Source organism: Podarcis filfolensis (assembly GCF_964270895.1).
Source record: "Podarcis filfolensis genome assembly, chromosome: Z".
In the NCBI taxonomy this organism is placed as follows: Eukaryota; Metazoa; Chordata; class Lepidosauria; order Squamata; family Lacertidae; genus Podarcis; species Podarcis filfolensis.
Genome location: NC_139617.1, coordinates 50,177,207 through 50,196,523, shown reverse-complemented (window position 1 = coordinate 50,196,523; position 19,317 = coordinate 50,177,207). Strand labels below are relative to the sequence as shown.

General features: G+C 39.9%; 1 protein-coding gene across 1 annotated transcript in view; it reads right to left on the bottom strand.

The window, feature by feature from the left end:
* Positions 1-7,656, bottom strand: part of ZNF618 (zinc finger protein 618) — a 58,048-nt gene extending 50,392 nt beyond the window's left edge. The window contains exon 1 of the mRNA XM_083595273.1: positions 7,583-7,656. The gene's annotated coding sequence lies outside the window, so the exon portion shown is untranslated. The remainder of the gene's footprint in view (positions 1-7,582) is intronic.
* Positions 7,657-19,317: the final 11,661 nt, after the last annotated feature.

Here is a 19,317-nt window from a genome sequence, read left to right as displayed (position 1 = left end):
GGTCTCTTAATGGGAGACTGGGACTGGGAGACTGGGACTGGGGGTCTCTTAATGGGAGACTGGGACTGGGAGACTGGGACTGGGAGTCTCTTAATGGGAGACTGGGACTGGGAGACTGGGACTGGGGGTCTCTTAATGGGAGACTGGGACTGGGAGACTGGGAGTCTCTTAATGGGAGAAAGGGACTGGGAGACTGGGACTGGGAGACTGGGACTGGGAGACTGGGACTGGGAGTCTCTTAATGGGAGACTGGGACTGGGAGACTGGGACTGGGAGTCTCTTAATGGGAGACTGGGACTGGGAGACGGACTGGGAGTCTCTTAATGGGAGACTGGGACTGGGAGACTGGGACTGGGAGTCTCTTAATGGGAGACTGGGACTGGGAGACTGGGACTGGGAATCTCTTAATGGGAGACTGGGACTGGGAGACTGGGGGTCTCTTAATGGGAGACTGGGACTGGGAGACTGGGACTGGGGGTCTCTTAATGGGAGACTGGAACTGGGAGACTGGGACTGGGAGTCTCTTAATGGTAGACTGGGACTGGGAGACTGGGACGGAGTCTCTTAATGGGAGACTGGGACTGGGAGACTGGGACGGAGTCTCTTAATGGGAGACTGGGACTGGGAGACTGGGACGGAGTCTCTTAATGGGAGACTGGGACTGGGAGACTGGGACTGGGAGTCTCTTAATGGGAGACTGGGACTGGGAGACTGGGACTGGGGGTCTCTTAATGGGAGACTGGGACTGGGAGACTGGGACTGGGAGTCTCTTAATGGGAGACTGGGACTGGGAGACTGGGACTGGGAGTCTCTTAATGGGAGACTGGGACTGGGAGACTGGGACTGGGAGGCTGGGACTGGGAGTCTCTTAATGGGAGACTGGGACTGGGAGACTGGGACTGGGAGACTGGGACTGGGAGTCTCTTAATGGGAGACTGGGACTGGGAGACTGGGACTGGGAGACTGGGACTGGGAGACTGGGACTGGGAGTCTCTTAATGGGAGACTGGGACTGGGAGACTGGGACTGGGAGACTGGGACTGGGAGACTGGGACTGGGGGTCTCTTAATGGGAGACTGGGACTGGGAGACTGGGACTGGGAGTCTCTTAATGGGAGACTGGGACTGGGAGACTGGGACTGGGAGACTGGGACTGGGAGACTGGGACTGGGGGTCTCTTAATGGGAGACTGGGACTGGGAGACTGGGACTGGGAGTCTCTTAATGGGAGACTGGGACTGGGAGACTGGGACTGGGAGTCTCTTAATGGGAGACTGGGACTGGGAGACTGGGACTGGGGGTCTCTTAATGGGAGACTGGGACTGGGAGACTGGGACTGGGAGTCTCTTAATGGGAGACTGGGACTGGGAGACTGGGACTGGGGGTCTCTTAATGGGAGACTGGGACTGGGAGACTGGGACTGGGAGTCTCTTAATGGGAGACTGGGACTGGGAGACTGGGACTGGGGGTCTCTTAATGGGAGACTGGGACTGGGAGACTGGGACTGGGAGTCTCTTAATGGGAGACTGGGACTGGGAGACTGGGACTGGGAGACTGGGACTGGGAGACTGGGACTGGGGGTCTCTTAATGGGAGACTGGGACTGGGAGACTGGGACTGGGAGTCTCTTAATGGGAGACTGGGACTGGGAGACTGGGACTGGGAGTCTCTTAATGGGAGACTGGGACTGGGAGACTGGGACTGGGAGTCTCTTAATGGGAGACTGGGACTGGGAGACTGGGACTGGGAGTCTCTTAATGGGAGACTGGGACTGGGAGACTGGGACTGGGAGACTGGGACTGGGAGACTGGGACTGGGGGTCTCTTAATGGGAGACTGGGACTGGGAGACTGGGACTGGGAGTCTCTTAATGGGAGACTGGGACTGGGAGACTGGGACTGGGAGTCTCTTAATGGGAGACTGGGACTGGGAGACTGGGACTGGGAGTCTCTTAATGGGAGACTGGGACTGGGAGACTGGGACTGGGAGTCTCTTAATGGGAGACTGGGACTGGGAGACTGGGACTGGGGGTCTCTTAATGGGAGACTGGGACTGGGAGACTGGGACTGGGAGACTGGGACTGGGGGTCTCTTAATGGGAGACTGGGACTGGGAGACTGGGACTGGGAGTCTCTTAATGGGAGACTGGGACTGGGAGACTGGGACTGGGAGACTGGGACTGGGGGTCTCTTAATGGGAGACTGGGACTGGGAGACTGGGACTGGGAGTCTCTTAATGGGAGACTGGGACTGGGAGACTGGGACTGGGAGTCTCTTAATGGGAGACTGGGACTGGGAGACTGGGACTGGGGGTCTCTTAATGGGAGACTGGGACTGGGAGACTGGGACTGGGAGACTGGGACTGGGAGACTGGGACTGGGGGTCTCTTAATGGGAGACTGGGACTGGGAGACTGGGACTGGGAGTCTCTTAATGGGAGACTGGGACTGGGAGACTGGGACTGGGAGACTGGGACTGGGAGACTGGGACTGGGGGTCTCTTAATGGGAGACTGGGACTGGGAGTCTCTTAATGGGAGACTGGGACTGGGAGACTGGGACTGGGAGACTGGGACTGGGAGACTGGGACTGGGGGTCTCTTAATGGGAGACTGGGACTGGGAGACTGGGACTGGGAGTCTCTTAATGGGAGACTGGGACTGGGAGACTGGGACTGGGAGTCTCTTAATGGGAGACTGGGACTGGGAGACTGGGACTGGGGGTCTCTTAATGGGAGACTGGGACTGGGAGACTGGGACTGGGGGACTGGGAGACTGGGACTGGGAGACTGGGACTGGGAGTCTCTTAATGGGAGACTGGGACTGGGAGACTGGGACTGGGAGTCTTTTAATGGGAAACTGGGACTGGGAGACTGGGACTGGGAGTCTCTTAATGGGAAACTGGGACTGGGAGACTGGGACTGGGAATCTCTTAATGGGAGACTGGGACTGGGAGACTGGGACTGGGAGTCTCTTAATGGGAGACTGGGACTGGGAGACTGGGACTGGGAGTCTCTTAATGGGAGACTGGGACTGGGAGACTGGGACTGGGGGTCTCTTAATGGGAAACTGGGACTAGCAGACTGGGACTGGGAGTCTCTTAATGGGAAACTGGGACTAGCAGACTGGGACTGGGAGTCTCTTAATGGGAGACTGGGACTGGGAGACTGGGACTGGTAGTCTCTTAATGGGAAACTGGGACTGGGAGACTGGGAATGGGGGGCTGGGAGTGTGGGGCTGGGGGACTGGGAGTGTGGGGCAGACCAGACTGGGAATGGGGGGCTGGGAGTGTGGGGCTGGGGGGCTGGGAGTGTGGGGCTGGGGGACTGGGAGTGTGGGGCAGACCAGACTGGGAATGGGGGGCTGGGAGTGTGGGGCTGGGGGGCTGGGAGTGTGGGGCTGGGGGACTGGGAGTGTGGGGCAGACCAGACTGGGAATGGGGGGCTGGGAGTGTGGGACTGGGGGACTGGGAGTGTGGGGCAGACCAGACTGGGAATGGGGGGCTGGGAGTGTGGGGCTGGGGGGCTGGGAGTGTGGGGCTGGGGGACTGGGAGTGTGGGGCAGACCAGACTGGGAATGGGGGGCTGGGTGTGTTGGGCTGGGGGGCTGGGAGTGTGGGGCTGGGGGACTGGGAGTGTGGGGCAGACCAGACTGGGAATGGGGGGCTGGGAGTGTGGGACTGGGGGACTGGGAGTGTGGGGCAGACCAGACTGGGAATGGGGGGCTGGGAGTGTGGGGCTGGGGGGCTGGGAGTGTGGGGCTGGGGGACTGGGAGTGTGGGGCAGACCAGACTGGGAATGGGGGGCTGGGAGTGTGGGGCTGGGGGGCTGGGAGTGTGGGGCTGGGGGACTGGGAGTGTGGGGCAGTCCAGACTGGGAATGGGGGGCTGGGAGACTGGGAATGTGGGGCCAGGACTGGAAATGGGGGGCAGACCAGACTGGGAATGGGGGGCCGGGAGACTGGGAATGTGGGGCCAGGACTGAGAATGTGGGGCTAGGACTGGGAATGGGGGACTGGGAGACTGGGAATGGGGGTCTTTTAATGGGAGACTGGGAGTGTGGGGCCAGGACTGGGAATGGGGGGCTAGGACTGGGAATGTGGGGCTAGGACTGGGAATGGGGGGCTGGGAGACTGGGAATGGGGGGCTGGGAGTGTGGGGCAGACCAGACTGGGAATGGGGGGCCGGGACTGGGAATGGGGGGCAGGGAGACTGGGAGTGTGGGGCTGGGACTGGGAGACAAAATGGGGGTCTTTAATGGGAGACTGGGAATGGGGGGCTGGGAGTGTGGGGCTGGGGGACTGGGAGTGTGGGGCAGACCAGACTGGGAATGGGGGGCCAGGACTGGGAATGGGGGACTGGGAATGTGGGGCTAGGACTGGGAATGGGGAACTGGGAATGTGGGGCCAGGACTGGGAATGGGGGACTGGGAATGTGGGGCTAGGACTGGGAATGGGGGTCTTTAATGGGAGACTGGGAGTGGGGAACTGGGAGTGTGGGGCTAGGACTGGGAATGGGAGACTGGGACTGGGAATGGGGGTCTTTTAATGGGGGACTGGGAGTGTGGGGCTGGGAATGGGGGTCTTTAATGGGAGACTGGGAGTGTGGGGCAGGGAGACTGGGAATGGGGTCTTTAATGGGAAACTGGGAGACTGGGAATGTGGGGCTAGGACTGGGAATGGGGGACTGGGAATGTGGGGCTAGGACTGGGAATGGGGAACTGGGAATGTGGGGCTAGGACTGGGAATGGGGGGCTGGGAGTGTGGGGCTGGGGGACTGGGAGTGTGGGGCAGACCAGACTGGGAATGGGGGGCTGGGAGACTGGGAGTGTGGGGCTGGGACTGGGAGACAAAATGGGGGTCTTTAATGGGAGACTGGGACTGGGAGTCTCTTAATGGGAGACTGGGACTGGGAGACTGGGACTGGGGGTCTCTTAATGGGAGACTGGGACTGGGAGACTGGGACTGGGAGTCTCTTAATGGGAGACTGGGACTGGGAGACTGGGACTGGGGGTCTCTTAATGGGAGACTGGGACTGGGAGACTGGGACGGAGTCTCTTAATGGGAGACTGGGACTGGGAGACTGGGACTGGGAGTCTCTTAATGGGAGACTGGGACTGGGAGACTGGGACTGGGAGTCTCTTAATGGGAGACTGGGACTGGGAGACTGGGACTGGGGGTCTCTTAATGGGAGACTGGGACTGGGAGACTGGGACTGGGGGTCTCTTAATGGGAGACTGGGACTGGGAGACTGGGACTGGGAGTCTCTTAATGGGAGACTGGGACTGGGAGACTGGGACTGGGGGTCTCTTAATGGGAGACTGGGACTGGGAGACTGGGAGTCTCTTAATGGGAGAAAGGGACTGGGAGACTGGGACTGGGAGACTGGGACTGGGAGACTGGGACTGGGAGTCTCTTAATGGGAGACTGGGACTGGGAGACTGGGACTGGGAGTCTCTTAATGGGAGACTGGGACTGGGAGACGGACTGGGAGTCTCTTAATGGGAGACTGGGACTGGGAGACTGGGACTGGGAGTCTCTTAATGGGAGACTGGGACTGGGAGACTGGGACTGGGAATCTCTTAATGGGAGACTGGGACTGGGAGACTGGGGGTCTCTTAATGGGAGACTGGGACTGGGAGACTGGGACTGGGGGTCTCTTAATGGGAGACTGGAACTGGGAGACTGGGACTGGGAGTCTCTTAATGGTAGACTGGGACTGGGAGACTGGGACGGAGTCTCTTAATGGGAGACTGGGACTGGGAGACTGGGACGGAGTCTCTTAATGGGAGACTGGGACTGGGAGACTGGGACGGAGTCTCTTAATGGGAGACTGGGACTGGGAGACTGGGACGGAGTCTCTTAATGGGAGACTGGGACTGGGAGACTGGGACTGGGGGTCTCTTAATGGGAGACTGGGACTGGGAGACTGGGACTGGGAGTCTCTTAATGGGAAACTGGGAATGGGAGACTGGGACTGGGAGACTCTTAATGGGAGACTGGGACTGGGAGACTGGGACTGGGAGTCTCTTAATGGGAGACTGGGACTGGGAGACTGGGACTGGGAGTCTCTTAATGGGAGACTGGGACTAGCAGACTGGGACTGGGAGTCTCTTAATGGGAGACTGGGACTGGGAGACTGGGACTGGGGGACTGGGACTGGGAGACTGGGACTGGGAATCTCTTAATGGGAAACTGGGACTGGGAGACTGGGACTGGGAGTCTCTTAATGGGAGACTGGGACTGGGAGACTGGGACTGGGGGTCTCTTAATGGGAGACTGGGACTGGGAGACTGGGAGTGGGAGACTGGGAGTGGGGGTCTCTTAATGGGGGACTGGGACTGGGAGACTGGGACTGGGAGTCTCTTAATGGGAAACTGGGACTGGGAGACTGGGACTGGGGGTATCTTAATGGGAGACTGGGACTGGGAGACTGGGAGACTGGGAGTCTCTTAATGGGAGACTGGGACTGGGAGACTGGGACTGGGAGTCTCTTAATGGGAGACTGGGACTGGGAGTCTCTTAATGGGAGACTGGGACTGGGAGACTGGGACTGGGGGTCTCTTAATGGGAGACTGGGACTGGGAGACTGGGACGGAGTCTCTTAATGGGAGACTGGGACTGGGAGACTGGGACTGGGGGTCTCTTAATGGGAGACTGGGACTGGGAGACTGGGACTGGGAGTCTCTTAATGGGAGACTGGGACTGAGAGACTGGGACTGGGGGTATCTTAATGGGAAACTGGGAATAGGAGACTGGGACTGGGAGTCTCTTAATGGGAGACTGGGAATGGGAGACTGGGACTGGGAGTCTCTTAATGGGAAACTGGGACTGGGAGACTGGGACTGGGGGTCTCTTAATGGGAGACTGGGACTGGGAGACTGGGACTGGGAGACTGGGAATGGGAGACTGGGACTGGGAGACTGGGACTGGGAGTCTCTTAATGGGAGACTGGGACTGGGAGACTGGGACTGGGGGTATCTTAATGGGAGACTGGGACTGGGAGACTGGGACTGGGAGTCTCTTAATGGGAGACTGGGACTGGGAGACTGGGACTGGGAGTCTCTTAATGGAAAACTGGGACTGGGAGACTGGGACTGGGAGACTGGGACTGGGAGACTGGGACTGGGAGACTGGGACTGGGAGTCTCTTAATGGGAAACTGGGACTGGGAGACTGGGGGTCTCTTAATGGGAGACTGGGACTGGGAGACTGGGACTGGGAGACTGGGACTGGGGGACTGGGACTGGGGGACTGGGACTGGGGGACTGGGAATGGGAGACTGGGACTGGGAGACTGGGAGTCTCTTAATGGGAGACTGGGACTGGGAGACTGGGAGCCTTTGAATAATAATAATAATAATAATAATAATATTAATAATATTAATAATAATAATAATAATAATAATAATAATAATATGCTTGGCTGTTATAATTTTGGTTGCCATTAATATAGTTTTGGTTCTTGTTTTGTAGCTGCTGCCATTACTATTATTATTAAGAATAATTAACAATAATTACATTATTATTACTATTATTATTATTATTATTTAATAATAATTACATTATTATTATTATTATTCTAGGATGCCAACTTACCTGCTGGCCGAAGCTCTTTTGCCAACGCTGCTGCCGTTGCCCTCGGCCTGTGGAAAATAAATATAAATATAAATATAAATATAAATATAAATATAAATATAAATATAAATAATACAAATATAAATTAAATAAAAATGTAAATAAAAGATAAATGTCAATTAAATATAAATGTAAATGTAAATAAAATATAAATGTAAATGTAAATATAAACATAAATATAAATAATATAAATGTAAATATAAATGTAAATATAAATAATACAAATACAAATATAAATATAAATTAAATAAAAATGTAAATAAAATGTAAATGTCAATTAAATATAAATGTAAATAAAATATAAACATAAATGTAAATGAAATGTAAATGTAAATATAAACATAAATATAAATAATATAAATGTAAATGTAAATATAAATATAAATATAAATGGGAGAAATCCGGGGTTAGAAACTCGGCAATTCTTTAAAACCAGGATTAGAAACTCAGATTTATTGCCATTAATGATAATGATAATAATAATAATAATAATATTTGAAACCAAGGTTAGAAACTCAAGATATATTGCCATTATTATTATTATTATTATTATAAACCAGGGTTAGAAACTCAGATATATTGCCATTATTATTATTATTAATCCTAATAATATTTGAAACCAAGGTTAGAAACTCAGATGTACTGCCATTAATAATAATAATAATAATAATAATAATAATATTTGAAACCAAGGTTAGAAACTTAGATATATTGCCATTATTATTATTATTATTATTATTAGAAACCAGGGTTAAAAACTCAGATGTACTGCCATTAATAATAATATTATTATTATTTGAAACAGGAGTTAGAAACTCAGATCTATTGCCATTAATAATAATAATAATAATATTTGAAACCAGGGTTAGAAACTCAGATATATTGCAATTATTATTATTATTAATCCCAATAATATTTGAAACCATGGTTAGAAACTCAGATAGACTGCCATTAATAATAATAATAATATTTGAAACCAGGGTTAGAAACTCAGATATGTTGCAATTATTATTATTATTAATCCTAATAATATTTGAAACCATGGTTAGAAACTCAGATAGACTGCCATTAATAATAATAACATTTGAAACCATGGTTAGAAACTCAGATAGACTGCCATTAATAATAATAATATTTGAAACCAAGGTTAGAAACTCAGATATATTGCAATTATTATTATTAATCCTAATAATATTTGAAACCAGGGTAAGAAACTCAGATATATAGCCATTATTATTATTATTATTATTATTAGAAACCAGGGTTAGAAACTCAGATATATTGCAATTATTATTATTATTAATCCTAATAATATTTGAAACCAGGGTTAGAAACTCAGATATATTGCCAATAATAATAATAATAATAATAATAATTGAAACCAGGGTTAGAAACTCAGATATATTGCCATTAATAATAATAATAATAATTGAAACCAGGGTTAGAAACACAGATATATTGCAATTATTATTATTATTAATCCTAATAATATTTGAAACCAGGGTTAGAAACTCAGATATATTGCAGTTATTATTATTATTATTATTAATCCTAATAGTATTTGAAACCAGGGTTAGAAACCCAGATGTACTGCCATTAATAATAATAATAATAATATTTGAAACCAGGGTTAGAAACTCAGATATATTGCAATTATTATTATTATTATTATTATTATTATTAATCCTAATAATATTTGAAACCATGGTTAGAAACAGATATATTACCATTAATAATATTAATAATAATATTTGAAACCAGGGTTAGAAACAGATATATTGCCATTAATAATATTAATAATAATATTTGAAACCAGGGTTAGAAACAGATATATTACCATTAATAATAATAATAATAATAATATTTGAAACCAGGGTTAGAAACAGATATATTACCATTAATAATAATAATAATAATAATATTGAAAACCAGGGTTAGAAACTCAGATATATTGCCATGATTATTATTAGAAACCAGGGTTATTGACATTAATAATAATAGTAATAATATTTGAAACCAAGGTTAGAAACTCAGATATATTGCCAATAATAATAATAATAATAATAATAATTGAAACCAGGGTTAGAAACTCAGATACATAGCCATTATTATTACTATTATTTTTATTATTATTATAAACCAGGGTTAGAAACTCAGATATATTGCAATTATTATTATTATTAATCCTAATAATATTTGAAACCAGGGTTAGAAACTCAGATAGACTGCCATTAATAATAATAATAATAATATTTGAAACCAGGGTTAGAAACTCAGATAGACTGCCATTAATAATAATAATATTTGAAACCAAGGTTAGAAACTTAGATATATTGCCAATAATAATAATAATAATTGAAACCAGGGTTAGAAACTCAGATATATTGCAATTATTATTATTATTAATCCTAATAATATTTGAAACCATGGTTAGAAACTCAAATGTACTGCCATTAATAATAATAATAATAATATTTGAAACCAGGGTTAGAAACTCAGATATATTGCCATTAATAATAATAATAATAATAATAATTGAAACCAGGGTTAGAAACTCAGATATATTGCAATTATTATTATTATTAATCCTAATAATATTTGAAACCATGGTTAGAAACTCAAATGTACTGCCATTAATAATAATAATAATAATATTTGAAACCAGGGTTAGAAACTCAGATATATTGCCATTAATAATAATAATAATAATAATAATATTTGAAACCAGGGTTAGAAACTCAGATATATTGCAATTATTATTATTATTAATCCTAATAATATTTGAAACCATGGTTAGAAACTCAGATAGACTGCCATTAATAATAATAATATTTGAAACCAAGGTTAGAAACTTAGATATATTGCCAATAATAATAATAATAATTGAAACCAGGGTTAGAAACAGATATATTACCATTAATAATATTAATAATAATATTGAAAACCAGGGTTAGAAACTTAGATATATTGCATTATTATTATTATTACTATTATTATTATTATTATTATTAGAAACCAGGGTTAGAAACCCAGATATATTGCATTATTATTATTATTTTTATTAGAAACCAGGGTTAGAAACTCAGATATATTGCAATTATTATTATTATTAATCCTAATAATATTTGAAACCATGGTTAGAAACTCAGATAGACTGCCATTATTATTATTATTATTATTATTATTATTATTATTATTATTATAAACCAGGGTTAGAAACTCAGATCTATTGCCAATAATAATAATAATAACAATAATTAAAACCAGGGTTAGAAACTCAGATATATTACCATTAATAATATTAATAATAATATTTAAAACCAGGGTTAGAAACTCAGATATATTGCAATTATTATTATTATTAATCCTAATAATATTTGAAACCACGGTTAGAAACTCAGATGTACTGCCATTAATAATAATAATAATAATAATATTTGAAACCAGGGTTAGAAACTCAGATATATTGCAATTATTATTATTATTAATCCTAATAATATTTGAAACCAGGGTTAGAAACTCAGATATATTGCAATTATTATTATTATTAATCCTAATAATATTTGAAACCAGGGTTAGAAACTCAGGTGTACTGCCATTAATAATAATAATAATAATAATATTTGAAACCAGGGTTAGAAACTCAGATATATTGCAGTTATTATTATTATTATTATTATTAATCCTAATAGTATTTGAAACCAGGGTTAGAAACCCAGATGTACTGCCATTAATAATAATAATAATAATATTTGAAACCAAGGTTAGAAACTTAGATATATTGCCAATAATAATAATAATAATTGAAACCAGGGTTAGAAACTTAGATATATTGCAATTATTATTATTATTAATCCTAATAATATTTGAAACCATGGTTAGAAACTCAGATGTACTGCCATTAATAATAATAATAATAATAATAATAATAATAATAATACGGATAATATTTGAAACCAGGGTTAGAAACTCAGATATATTGCCATTATTATTATTATTATTATTAATCCTAATAATATTTGAAACCAAGGTTAGAAACTCAGATGTACTGCCATTAATAATAATAATAATAATAATAATAATAATAATAATATTTGAAACCAGGGTTAGAAACAGATATATTACCATTAATAATATTAATAATAATATTTGAAACCAGGGTTAGAAACAGATATATTACCATTAATAATATTAATAATAATATTTGAAACCAGGGTTAGAAACAGATATATTACCATTAATAATATTAATAATAATATTTGAAACCAGGGTTAGAAACTGATATATTACCATTAATAATATTAATAATAATATTGAAAACCAGGGTTAGAAACTCAGATATATTGCCACTATTATTATTAGAAACCAGGGTTATTGACATTAATAATAATAGTAATAATATTTGAAACCAAGGTTAGAAACTCAGATATATTTCCATTAATAATAATAATAATAGAAGAAACCAGGGTTAGAATAATATTAATAATAATAATGCAAGGAGTTTATGAGGAGCCAGGCGTCCAACTAATAATAATAATAATAATAATAATAATAATAATATCCTGCCCATCCGGCTAGGTTTCCGCAGCCACTTAGGAATTGTTAATAATAATATTATTATTAATAATAATAATAATATCCTGCCCATCTGGCTAGGTTTCCACAGCCACTTAGGAGTTAATAATAATAATATTATTATTATTATTATTAATAATATCCTGCCTATCTGGCTAGGTTTCCGCAGCCACTCTGGGGTTATTATTATTAATATTATTACTATTATTAGGTTCACGTGTTGTTAATAAACCGCCGAAATCAAGAACAAAAATCCAACATACAATCCTTTCACAATTATTAATATTATTATTAATAATAATAATAAACCGCCGAAATCAGTTAGCAGAAATCCAACATACAATCCTTTAACAATTATTATTATTATTATTAATAATAATAAACCGCCGAAATCAAGAACAAAAATCCAACATATAATCCTTTAACAAATATTATTATTAATATTATTATTAATAATAATAAACCGCCGAAATCAAGAACAAAAATCCAACATACGATCCTTTAACAATTATTATTATTAATAATAATACTAATAATAAACCGCCGAAATCAGTTAGCAGAAATCCAACATACAATCCTTTCACAATTATTATTATTATTATTATTATTATTATTATTAATATTATTAGTTTCACGCGTTAATAAACCGCCGAAATCCGCGAGCAAAAACCCGACGTTTCGCAGCAAAATTTCTAGAATATCTCTAATATTTTAAAATAGCGCCGTCGTTTGAAATTCAAACGGTTAATAATCGATAATAATCATCTCCGAAATAATCGCATATAATCGAATAATATCATAATTTCATAAAAGCGACAATCTGCCCCAAAAAAGAGATTTCAGAAAAAAATCTACCATCTCTTCCTACGAATAATCAATATTATTAGTCATAAATATATGAATAATAATAAGATATTAATAACCTAATAAATATTAATAATCTAGACTAATAATCTAGACTAATAATATAATAATCTAGACTAATCTAGACTAATAATATAATAATCTAGACTAATCTAGACGAATAATATCAGAATCGATAATTTCCAAAAAAATCATCATCATCTAATCAAGAATAACCGAAAAGTCCTACGAATTGATATTAATCACTAATAATAAACATTAATAAGTGGCAATTTCCAAAATAATAATAATAATAATCTATAATTTTGGAAAATGGCTTTCCTTCCCCCTAAAACCAGGTTCGGAAAGAAATATTCGCTATAAAAGTATATATTAAATAAAAAATATTGGATATAAATATAAATATTTGCTGTAAGATATTAATAACAAATACCTAATGAATATTAATAATCTAGACTAATAAGATAATAATCTAGACTAATCATATAATAATCGATAATTTCCAAAATCATCATCATCATCTCATCAGTAATAACCTAAAAGTCCATATCTTCCTCCGAATGGATATTAATAACTAATAATAAACATTAATAACTAATAATAAACATTAATAACCTGCAATTTCCAAAATAATAATAATAACAATATATAATTTTGGAAAATGGCTTTCCTCCCCCTAAAAAATAGAAAGAAATATAAATATAAAATATATATTCAAGAAGAAATATAAAATATATATTCAATAAAAAGATGGGCTATAAATATGAATATTCGCTATAAAAGACGATTTCCGGCCTAAAAAAAAAATCGACAAATTTCGAATCAGCCAATTAGGGGAGAGGAAATAATTAAATGCAATTAAACGGCCAGCTTTGCATTTTTCCTCCCTTTTTATTCCTGATTCTTCTTCTGAATTTTTGCATTTCCTCCTAATGCAAAAATTCACCTTCTTTTTGGCTAATTTTCCCTATTTTTTGCTAATTTCCCCGATTTTTTGCAAAGCTCGTCTTGCGTCCTAAATTCGTCAGTCGGCCATCTTGAAAATCCAATTTTTTTATTTCATTTCCCCCCCAAAAAAAATAAAAATAAAAATAAAATAAAAATTCAATATATTGCATTTCCATTTCATTGCCTCCATTTCCCTTTCTTCCTCCTTCCCTTCTAATTTTTCTCTCCTTTTTTTGCAGATTTTACGTGAATTAAAAAAGAAAGGAATGCAAAAGGGAAAAAGGAGGGGGAGGAAAAAGGGAGGAGGGAAAAGGGGGAAAAAAAGGAATTTTTTTCGGATGCAAAATGGCCTGGTTTGCATTTCAATTGAGGGAGAAGGGGGGTTTTTTAACGAGCTTTTCTTTTGCAAAAATGGAAATAAAATGGGCTAGAATCCCATTTGCATTTCAGATAAAGGGGGGTTTTTAATGAGATTTATTTTGCAAAAAAAATAATAATAAAATAGAATAAAATGCCATTTGCATTTAAGGTGAAGGGGGATTTTTAATGAGATTTATTTTGCAAAAATGGAAATAAAATCGAATAAAATCCCATTTGCATTTCAGATAAAGGGGGGTTTTTAATGAGGTTTATTTTGCAAAAAAAGAGAATAAAATCCCCTTTGCATCAAAGAGAAAGGAGGTTTTGCAAGGCTTGATTTTGCCCAAATAAAACAGAATAAAATAAAATAAAATCCCATTTGCATTGAAGAGAAAGGAGATTATTTAACGAGCTTGATTTTGCAAGAAATTCAAATAAAAGGGAATAAAATCCCGTTTGCACTGAAGCGAAAGGAGATTTTGCAAAGAATAAAATGGAATAAAATGGAATAAAATCTGGTTTGCATTGCAGAGAAAGGAGATTTTGCATTTCAGTGAAAAGCTTGATTTTTGCAAAAAATAAAATGGAATAAAATCGGTTTTGCATGCAGGATTCGCTCCAGGGAAGGATTGCAATAATTGCAATGAAAAATTAGAAATAATTGCAATGGAAAAATAGGAATTAAAGGAAGGTTTTCAGGCTGCATTGGGAAGGTTTGCAATAATTGCAACGAAAAAATAGAAATAATTGCAATGGAAAAATAGGAATTAAAGGAAGGTTTTCCTGTGCATTTGGAAGGATTGCCAGGGAAGAATCGGAATTAAAAAATAGAAATAATTGCAATTAAAAATAGGAATTAAAGGAAGGTTTTTCAGGCTGCATTGGGAAGGTTTGCAATAATTGCAGTGAAAAAATAGGAATTAAAGGAAGGTTTTCCTGTGCATTTGGAAGGATTGCAAGGAAAGAATTGGAATTAAAAAATAGAAATAATTGCAATTAAAAATAGGAATTAAAGGAAGGTTTTTCAGGCTGCATTGGGAAGGTTTGCAATAATTGCAATGGAAAAATAGGAATTAAAGGAAGGTTTTCCTGGGCATTTGGAAGGATTGCAAAGGGAAGAATTGGAATTAAAAAAGAGGAATATTTGCAATTAAAAGTAGGATTTAAAGGAAGGTTTTCATGTGCATTTGCAAGGATTGCAAAGGGAAGAATAGGAATTAAAAAATAGGAATAATTGCAATTAAAAGTAGGATTTAAAGGAAGGTTTTCATGTGCATTTGCAAGGATTGCAAAGGGAAGAATCGGAATTAAAAAATAGGAATAATTGCAATTAAAAGTAGGAATTAAAGGAAGGTTTTCCTGTGCATTTGGAAGGATTGCAAGGAAAGAATCGAAATTAAAAAAGAGGAATAATTGCAATTAAAAATAGGAATTAAAGGAAGGTTTTCCTGTGCATTTGGAAGGATTGCAAGGGAAGAATTGGAATTAAAAAAGAGGAATAATTGCAAGAAATGGGAGGATTTGGAAAGATTGCAAGAACTGGAGGAAAAGGCGAATCAAAATAAATGGGTTTTTTTCTTGGCATTTGGAAGGATTGCAAAAGGAGAGGAATCAAATTAAAAGGATGGCCAGAATTGAGGTGAAAAAGGAGAAAAATGGAAATAAAAGGCAGGATTTCAGGCCGATTTGAGGCTAGAAAGGGAGTCAAAATAACCGAAAATCCTGGAAAATAAAGGAAATAATGGAAAATAAACAGAGATTTGGGGAGAAGAAAAGGCCTTGATGCAAATTGGCATTGAATTCCTGCAAAAAAACTGGATTTTTATTTGATTTTTCTTGCAAAAAGCCTCCCTCTTGCAAATGGGGTTTTTAATTTTATTTTTCTTGCATTTTCGTTTCATTTTATTTTTTTTGCAGAAAGCCTCTTAAAAAGGGGATTTTTAATTGGGATTTCTGTGCCAAAAGCCTCCCTTCCTGCAAAGAAATTGGATTTATTTTTGCACTCAGATCGGCGCAAAAGGCCCTCAATTTGCCCTAAAAAACAATATATATTTCTCTGCTTTAATTAGGATTAAAACCACCTCGAATTCCTGCAAAAAAAATAAGAATATCAGGTTCTTCCCACTGCAAAGGCCGTTTCTGCAAAAAAAAAAAAGGCCATTTCTGCAGAAAAAAAGCTGTTTCTTTCTGCAAAACACACACCAAAAAAGCAATATTTCTGCAAAAACCTGGTTCTTGCAATGTTCATTTCTGCAAAAAGACACATGTGATTTCTGCAAAAAAACCTCTTTATTGCAATGTTTATTTCTGCAAAAAAAACCTCATTCTGGCAATTTTAATTCTGCAAAAAACCTCTTTTTTGCAATGTTTATTTCTGCAAAAAACTCTCTTTTTTGCAATGCTTTTGTCTGCCAAAAAACCTCCTTTTAACAGTTAATTTCTGCAAAAAACCTCTATTGCAATGTTTATTTCTGCAAAAAAACCCTCCTTTCTTGCAATTTTAATTCTGCCAAAAACCTCTTTCTTGCAATGTTTATATCTGCAAAAAACTCTCTTTTTTGCAATGTTTCTGTCTGCCAAAAAACCTCCTTTTAACAGTTAATTTCTGCAAAAACCCTCTATTTAGCAATCTTATTTTCTGCAAAAAGAACCTCTTTTGCAATGTTAATTTCTGCAAAAAAAACCCCAAAATCCTGTTTATTTCTGCAAAAAATAACCTTCTTGCAATGCTAATTTCTGCCCAAAAAAATCCATTTCTTGCAATGTTAAAAAACTCCTGCAAAAAATCCCCAAAATCCTGTTTATTTCTGCAAAAAAAACCCCACTTTATTTGCAATTTTCTGCAAAAACCTCCATCTTGCAATGTTAATTTCAATGCTAATTTCTGCAAAAAAAAAACCCAAATCCTGTTTATTCCTGCAAAAAATAACCACCTTCTTGCAATCTTAATTACTGCGAAAAAATCCCTTTCTTGCCATGTTAATTTCTGCCAAAAAAATTCTATTTCTTTCAATCCTAATTTCTGCAAAAACCTCTTTTTTGCAATGTTAATTTCTGCAAAAAAAATCCATTTCTGGCCATGTTAATTCCTGCAAAAACCTCTTTTTTGCAATGTTAATTTCTGCAAAAAAAATCCACTTCTGGCCACGTTAATTCCTGCAAAAACCTCTTTTTTGCAATGTTAATTTCTGCCAAAAAAAACCTATTTTGCAATGTTAATTTCTGCAAACCCCCCCTAAGAATGTTAATTTCTGCAAAAAAATATCTATTTCTTGCAATGTTAAATTTCTGCAAAAACCCTCTTTATTGCAATGTTTGTATCTGCAAAAAACTCTTTTTTGCAATGTTTATGTCTGCCAAAAAACCTCCTTTTAACAGTTAATTTCTGCAAAAAAACCTCTTTTTTGCAAGGTTAATTCCTGCAAAAAAATTAAAATAAATCCATTTCTTGCAATGCTAATTTCTGCAAAAAAAAACAACCACCTTCTTGTAATGCGATTTAATTTTCTGCAAAAACCTCTTTCTGGCAATGCTAATTTCTGCAAAAAAAAACCACATTTTTAAATGTTAATTTTTGCAAATAAAAAATCCATTTCTTGCCATGTTCATTTTCTGCAAAAACTGAATATATTATTCACCCCTCTCTGGCAATCTTAATTTCTGCAATAAAATAAAAATCCATTTCTTGCCATTTTAATCCTCTTTTAAAACCTCTTTTTTTGCAATGCTAATTTCTGCAAGAAAAACCACCTTCTTGTAATGCGATTTAATTTTCTGCAAAAACCTCTTTTTTTCCAATGCTCATTTCTGCCCCAAAAAGCAAACAACTCCTTTTTAAATGTGAATTTCTGCCCCAAAAATCCATGTTCATTTCCTGCAAAAACCTCTTTTTTTGCAATGCTCATTTCTGCAAAAAAAAAAAAAACCCACCTTCTTTCATGCAATTTAATTTTCTGCAAAAACCTCTTTTTTTGCCATGCTAATTTCTGCAAAGAAAACCTTGCAATTTCCATTTCTCCCCCCAAAACCCCAAACCTCCCATTTTTTTTTTTTTTGCAATTAAGAGATTTCCAAACTGGCTTTTTTTTCCCCCAAAATTGCGGCAGAAAATTAACCGTTCGCTGGCGGTTCGTCTTCCTCCATCTGCAATTTCCGGAAGCGAAAAAATGGCTTTTTTTCCCCATCCGGAGCTGGGGAAAAAATGGCAGTTTGCAAAAATGGAGTGTTTTTTGGCAGAAATAAATGGATTAAAAATCATAGGAAACGGGGGGAAAAGCGGGGGAAAAAATCAGAGAGGAAAGGGAAAATATTAATAAATATTCCCTTTATTTTTCTATCCCTTTTTCCAGGTTTTAATTCCTATTTTTGGGCTGGAAATGCCAGAAAAGGGAAGAAAAATGAGAATAGTGGCCGCTAGAGGGCGCCAAATACAATGCAATCCAATGGCAATGGCAATTTCAATGGGAATTTCAATGCAGTGAAAAAAGGAAATTAAAATGCAAATAAATATGCAATTAAAATGCAAATAAATATGCAATTAAAATTAAATTAAAATTAAAATTAAATTAAAGGAGAAAAGGGGGGAAATTGGGGGGCAGACAAGGCGGGAACCCCCATTTTTTGGGGGGTGTTGCCTAGACGGAAAATGTGGGGCGCCCCATAGCGCGCCGTGGGTCGCCCCATAGAAAAAGAGGGGCAGGGAGGGGGGACTTGGGGGTGCCCTATAGCGGGGGGCTTTTAAAAGAAGAGATAAGATATGGGACCCCCAAAATGGCTGTGGGTCGCAGAGTTAGGGGTCGCATAGGGGAAATTGGGGTCCTATGGGGAGAGTTAGGGGTCGCAAAGGGAAAGCGGGGGTTCCGTAGGGTGAGTTGGGGGTCGCGGAGGGAGATGTGGGGTGCCATACGGAGAGTTAGGGGTCGCCTAGGGAGAGTTAGGGGTCGCCTAGG